Source organism: Eriocheir sinensis, chromosome 5, assembly GCF_024679095.1.
Source record: "Eriocheir sinensis breed Jianghai 21 chromosome 5, ASM2467909v1, whole genome shotgun sequence".
Lineage (NCBI taxonomy): Eukaryota > Metazoa > Arthropoda > Malacostraca > Decapoda > Varunidae > Eriocheir > Eriocheir sinensis.
The window spans coordinates 19,406,905-19,414,435 of record NC_066513.1 but is presented as its reverse complement, the minus strand read 5'-3'; positions in this window follow the sequence as shown (position 1 = coordinate 19,414,435).

Sequence of the window (7,531 nt, the reverse complement as noted above, 5' to 3'; positions counted from 1 at the left end):
AATTTGAGGTGGCTGACTTGTCTCCCTTTTTGAAAATCGGCGTCACATTAGCTACTTTCCATTGATTGGGCACATACCCAGAATTTACCGACATCTTAAAGATATCGGTAATTGGGCCACTGAGAACCTCCTTGCACTCTTTCAGAATCCGTGGGAATACTTCGTCCGGGCCCGGCGATTTGTTTTTCTTCAGCCTACCAATCTCATCCTGGACTACTTGCCTAGTGATGATCACATCCCTCAACTTGTCGTTCTCTTCGCCCTCATATACCTGAACTCTCTCCGGAATGGTTGTTAGATTTTCCTGCGTGAAAACTGAGAGGAAATAGTCATTCATCATTTAACTCATATCTTTTCCATTCTCAACGAGCTCACCTGTGTTTGTTTTCAACGGTCCAATTCTGTCCCTTGTTTTCGTTCTGTACAATTTGAAGAAGCCCGTGGGATCGTTCTTGGCCTCGTTGGCTACCCTAATCTCATAATTTCTTTTTGCTAGGCGGGTGTTCCTCTTCACCAACCTGGCTAGCTCAACATACCTACCCCTGAGGTGGATTTCTCCGTTCTTTATTTTCCTATAAATTCCTCTCTTCAAGCCAATCTCATGTTTGAGCCTGCGGGTCATCCATTTGGGGTCATTATTTTCCTTCCTACGTGCTTGGTAAGGGATATACTGTCTCTGACACTCTGTAATTACTCTCACTAAATTATTGTAGGTCATTTCTACATGATTCCCCTGTCTTTCCGGTTCCAGCCCTGAGATCTGGCCCTCATCTAGCCCTAAGGTTCCCCAATTTACCTCCTCAAGGTGTCTTCTGAGCCCCTCATAATCAGCTCTTCTAAAGTCAGGCACCAACGCAGAGTTGAGTTCATGGGTCACCGCCCAGTCTAATTTAAACCTAATTTCCCTGTGATCACTGCCACCTAATACTCCCCCAACATCTAGCTCGCTGATCATATTCTCGTTGTTAGTCAGGACTAAGTCTAAAATGTTATTTCCTCTGGTGGGCTCCGTCACTGTCTGCTTGAGAAAATTATCTTGTATTACTTTCAAAAAATCCTCAGATTCTAGATCACCCACCACGCCTTCCCAGTCTATATTCCTATAGTTAAAATCACCCATTATGCAGACATTTTTGCTCCTGCTCGCCCTGCCTACCTCTTGTAGTAATATATCAGTGTCCTGCCTGCTAAGGTTGGGAGGCCTGTAAAGAACCCCTAGAATTAGTTTGTCTTTCCCTTTGTGGACGTCCACCCAAACTGATTCTGAGTTGCCATTTGTTTGAACAGAATTGTTAGCGGAACATTTAAGTGTGTCTTTAACATAAAGTGCCCCCCCCCCCCCCCTCCCCTTCTTCCCTTTCTATCTATGTGAAACATCTGATAGCCATCTATTTCATACTCAGACATGAAGTTTTTGTTTGCAGTATCCACCCATGTTTCCGTGATAGCTCTAATGTCGAATTTCTCGACACATGCTTTCCCCCTCAGTAGATCTATCTTGTTCCTGAGACTCCTACTGTTGGTGTAATAAGCCGTTAGCCCATTCTTTCTTACATCCTTTCGATTACTCCTGCGCCCTGTAGTCCCAGTCTGCGGTGCACAGCCACTGATGTTAGGCCCTCCCCCCTTGCCTACTCTAAAAAATCCTGTAGGGTGCTAAGTGATCGCTCGAGGGAGTCTGCGAGAACCTCTACCCCCTGGAGTGACAGGTGCACCCCATCCTTGGCATACAAGGTGCCCCTCTCGTAAAAGAGGTCCCAATTATCAATGAAGAGCCAACCATTTCGCTTACAGTGAGCCGCCAGCCTGCTGTTTACTGCTAAGGCCCTGGAAAGCCATCCCTCACCTAACCCCCTCCTTGGCAAAATACCACAAACGGCCGGCACCCCCTCCCCCCCCTCCGAAGTCTCTCAATTTGGCGAACGATTCCCTAAAGCGCCTAAATATCTCTTCGCTTTCCACTTTACCGATATCATTGCCGCCGAAACTGCAGAAGACGATTGGCTGAGTACTTTCCCCCGCTAAAATATCCTCAATCCTGTCAGAAATGTGTTGTATACCTGCCCCGGGAAAGCAAACTCTAAGTCTATTGTCCTTGTCCTTTGAACATAAGTACCTGTCAATGAGCTTGATTTGACTGTCCCCAACAACTAAGACCTTCCTGGGAACGGCGCCTGGACCGGGGAGAGAAGCTGGAACAGGAGGAAGGGGCGGGGAGCGAGAGGAAGGGGTGGTAAAAGGGTGGGTGGATGTGGCAGAAGAGATAGGGAGGAGGAGGAGGAGGGAGAACTACCATGTAATAAAGTTATCATCTATATCTACGGTTTCCTCCCTCCCCGTCGGCACAAAACTCAACTGCTGCCTCCGTTCTCTTCCCCCCCCCCCCCATGCGAAAGCATCTAAAGGGGAAACATGGAAACATGGAAATGCAGGGAACAGAAACCCTATTGGCTCATTACGAGGTTCCCCGCTTTGGTAATGTAATCTTCTCGACAGCCACATGGGGCCTGGGGAGCAGATGAAAGCACCTCGACATTGAACAGCAGATGAAAGCACCTCGTTATTGAGGAGCAGATGAAAGCACCTCGATATTCAGTTTACTCCCGACGCAGCGAAGTGACGGTCGATTCTATATTTGAAGGAGTTGATGGTATTCGTATTTACTACTTCTGAAGGAAGATTGTTCCAGTGGCTTATGACTCGGTTTGAAAAGAAACTCCTTCCGATGTCTGTGTTACATCGACTAGACTGAATGGGTAAACCGTTATTTTTAGTTTTTAGGTTGGTTTGCAGTTCAAAGAATTTGGAGTAATGTACAGTCGCGATATGGAGTGATGTCGCCGCCCTCAAAATGTTTCGTACGGGAGCATTTGAAGGTAACGGAAGTGATGTGTATTTATTGTTTATGTTATAATGTTCCCTTTTAATGATAATCTATAATACGTTGTGATGTAAAACACGGTAAAATAACATAGTAGTACGTGAATTACAATTATACATTCATTTGCTTTAAAAAATGCAACTGCGAATGTCATGTGTTGTCTTCAGTGCTGAAGTACTGAAGACAACCTTGAAATGATTTAGCTCTCGTCGTGTGCTTATCTTTGCAAAACAGTTGTTATACGTTGTTCAGATTTAGGCGATATATATATATATATATATATATATATATATATATATATATATATATATATATATATATATATATATATATATATATATTCTGGGTCATTCCATGAATTGTCTTCTGCAGTTATTAATACACACGCACAGTATGACACGAAGCGAATGGACAGTTGCTGGCATTACTTTACGTTTTATTGATTAAGAAACGATCAAATAATAAGGTTTCACATTAAACACCTTTTATTCACTATTGTGGCTTCTTATCATAAGCATGGGCACTGAAATATATAGTAAAATTGCTCAGTGACGATGATGAATGAAGAATGCCTTCATAGGTAGGGTTGCCATATCTAAACTATCAAAATTCCGGACGCCTCTACGAACACTCGACCATAGCCTAATGTTTGGCAGCGCTGCGATTAGCCTACCCGCCCGACCACCACCTCCATTTCAAAGCCATATTTTCTTATTTCCCCACCTTCCTCGATTATTCTATGGCACTTATAAGCTGTGGACATGTTCCACTGATCACCTCCAAGCATTAGAAGTCTACATGAAGCTTTTGTCATCGTTATATTGACCAAGAAAGTCAATGATGTTTGCGATCGGCGGCAAAGAGTGAGGAGCTTGGAGTTACAAAACACGACTATTCTGAGGCTATTTATTCTTATTTTTCCATCTCCCACTATCCCTCAGTAGTTATAGGCTGTGGGCATCTTCCCTTTATCACTATCATGCATTAGAAGTCCACGGACAGCTTTTGTTATCGTTATGTTGACCACGAAAGGCAAAGAATGAGTCAGGGCTGAATAATAGGTATGGTGCGCGGGCGATGACGTCATCATCATACGAGAGTATAAATTAAATCAATTACGTCATCCTAGTTTAGGATATCGACTAATTATGCATGTCCTATATATTGCGCATATGTTAGATTTAGTGTTGTCAACAATGATTGTGAAAAGATAATTTTACTTGCTGTTTGAGTAATATGTCGATAATTGGACTTCATTTGACTCTTTCCTTGGTGAACGAAAACACTTTGTGTCAAAATATTTCGACAAGTCTTCGTAAGACATCATTGAATATTTCTTTTCTATTTTTTTTCTAGCTTCTAAAATATATTTAGTTAAGTTATGATGAAGATGCAGGAAAATAATGGTACTCTTGAAAATATATAACGATACTTGGGTGATCGAAAATAAACGTACACGGCGACATCACTTCATATCGCGACTGTACGTTACTGAACTTTTTCAGGTACTTGAAGACTTGAATCATATCCCCTCGTAGGTGTCTTTTCTCCAATGTAAAGAGATTGAGTCGCTTGAGTCGTTCCTCGTACGGTTGAGCCCTTAAGGTTGGTATCATCTTCGTGGCGCGTCGTTGAATCCTTTCCAGTAAATCAATGTCCTTTCTGTAATTAGGAGACCAGAACTGTACTGCATACTCGAGGTGCGGTCTTACCATGGAATTATACAAGGATAGCATCACGTCTGGCGTTTTACACTCGAAGTTCCTCGCTATGAACCCGAGCATAGTGTTGGCTTTGTTGTGTGCTTTTTTACAGTGATTCGCGTGTTTCAGGTCACTGCTGATAGTGACTCCAAGATCCTTTTCCTCCTGCATCGCTTGCAGAGGTTTCCCATTCATGACGTATGTGTGGTTACTATTTCTGGACCCAATGTGCATGACTTTGCATTTGTCAACATTAAAGGACATTTGCCATTTTTCCGACCATTTGATAAGGTGATTGAGGTTTCTCTGAATGATTTCGCAGTCGGTCTTTGTGAGGGCCTTCCCACCCACCTTGGTGTCATCAGCAAATTTCGATATTGTGGATTTCAGTCCTGATTCGAGGTCGTTGATATATATGATGAAGAGAATGGGTCCCAACACTGACCCTTGAGGCACTCCACTATAGTCGGTCCAAATTAGCACTGTAGCCTTTTCTACTCCCAAAAGCTTATCTTTGAAGTCGTTCCACACGTTCTCGATTGTATTGTCGGTTAGGTTAACTTGGTCCCACGTCGCAGAGGGAAGCAGCTCACGGACTAGGTTGAAATTTGCTTTTTTGTAGTCTGGTATCACTGACGGATTTTCTACGAGTTTGTGACTTATGTTGACATTGAAACGGATTAAGTGGTGATCGCAACCATTAATTTTTTCACCAACTTCACAGTCGCGAATGAGGTCGGGGTCGCTTACTAATACCAGATCCAGCAGATTGTTTTCTCTTGTCGGTTGAGTTACAACTTGAGTGAGGAACGAATCCTCCACCATTTCTATAAGCCTGTTACCCTCTTGATCTCCAGTCAATTGTCCCCAGTCAATGTTAGGGCAATTAAAGTTCCCAATTATTATTGCTTCTTTGCTTTGTGTTAAAGAGTGAAGCTCTTCGTACAGGGCAGTGTCGTCTGCTGCCTGTTGTTTTGGAGGCCTGTATACGGTCGCAAGTGTTAGTTTCTCATTATTCGCGGTTATTTCCACATAGACGGAGTCGTAATTCTCTGCGTCCTGTTTGTCTATTTTTATGGCAGGGAGCGTAGTTTTTACGTAGCAAATTACTCCTCCTTTCTTGTGCATTCGTTTTTTTTGGAAGCTTTCGTACCCGGGAAATGACAGCTCAGATACTAGATGTGCAGAGTTGGCCCAAGTTTTTGTGATGGCTACCACATCTGGTTTCTCAGTTGCAATATACGCCCTAATTTCGTCCTTTTTGGGTAATAGATAATATAGGTTGATTTATATAGTGAAATGATTATATAAAAATAGTAACTTTTTAAATAGATATCTTAAAATGGCTTGAAGACAAGATAGTCAACATATTGAAGTGTTCATACATGATTTTTTTGCAGATATATTATTTTTTTGGCGTCAGGAAGGTTTTTCGTCTCGGCGCGTGAAATGAGTCAGATTCGGCGAATTTTCGTCGCGAATTCTAGTCAAGCTCGAGCAAAAACTACTGAAGCTAGGAGGGCGTGATTGGTGGCTAATGAAAGCTCTATTAATACAGATTAATAATCAGAAACAAAAAACTGGAAAGCACTAAATAAGCAAAAAAAAGTTATAAGCAAAACACTAGGACGTGTCCAAATCGCGGCAAAAGGGCCGAAAAACAGGCTATTTTGTGACGGCTCAACGACAAACTTGGAATCGAGCTATCATAAAATCCTTCGAGCTGGTCAAACTACATTGCCAAGAGGGGCTACATGCCAAATTACAGCCTTCTAGAGGCAATAGCAAGGCCACACTAGACAAAAACGGCAAAGTGTCTGGAGTTCGTCAAAATCGCTCTGAAAAGGGTTTACGTTTTGAGGTCTAGCGACGAAATTACTGGGAGTAGAGAAATGTTATGCATCATATTGAAAAGCACATTGGTAGGCCTAAATTATTTGTTAAATAAGTTTTTTTAAATTCTCAAATAATGAGTTGGTTTCAAGGTTGGGAACTCAAAAATTGTTTTTTTCAGAGTCGTTTTTTAAGAATTTACTCATTTATTTACCCTTTCGAGTCGGTTTTTGAGCCCGGTCGCTAATTAAAAAATATAGCCCTTTTATTTTGCCGTCGATTGATACCAAAAACATTTCTGTAGCCCCAGAAATAAGGGAGTTATGGCGATTCGCACCAAAGCGGTTGATTTTCCAAAATTCGCGGCTTTAATGACAAGGGCGCCGCAAAATCAAGAGTCCGCCGTCCATTACTTGAGATGTCACTGGTTATAATAATATTGTCCCTGTCCGCCAAATACTTAGCGGCCGCCACAAGTCATACCACAGTTTACCCGAGAACCGTGCGGTGACGTTATGCGAGCCCAACACCCAAGGTGTCTGCAAGACCTGTCTACACAGACAATGATTCAACTAGGCGAAAGATGTCACTCACCTTCGGCTGAGTCAGACGAGTCAACGATGCGTCCGACCTCCCTGGCGGCGCGGTGTGACCCAAGAAGGTCGCCATGCCCCAAGGCGCCCTGAGACTCCGGACGTCCGTAGCACGTCATGGCTAAGCCAAGGAGCACGAGGACAAACACAACTGGCCGGGCGACGAGAGGGTCACAAACACTGTAGTCTCTTGTTTTCATTTTCGGTTTGTCATATGACGACTTTGTCCTTTTCTTTTCCCATGAAAGCCCTTCATCCCCACCCCCCTTGAAGGACTCTTTGTTGCCACAGAGAGAATGCATTGCTGAAGCTCAGGTGTCAGGGTCAGGAGGAGCGCTGAGCCATGAGCACTGTGTCTCACGAGGTGTGCCAGAGCAACTGGTCCCGCGTGTGACACTGTGGCATCAAGAGCATCTTTTCCTGTTATCTCAACCCGATAATAGATAAGGTTGACGCGTTGATTGTGCAGCCTTCTCAACACACGCAGCTTTTTTTTATGTTTATCAGCACTAGCGGAAACG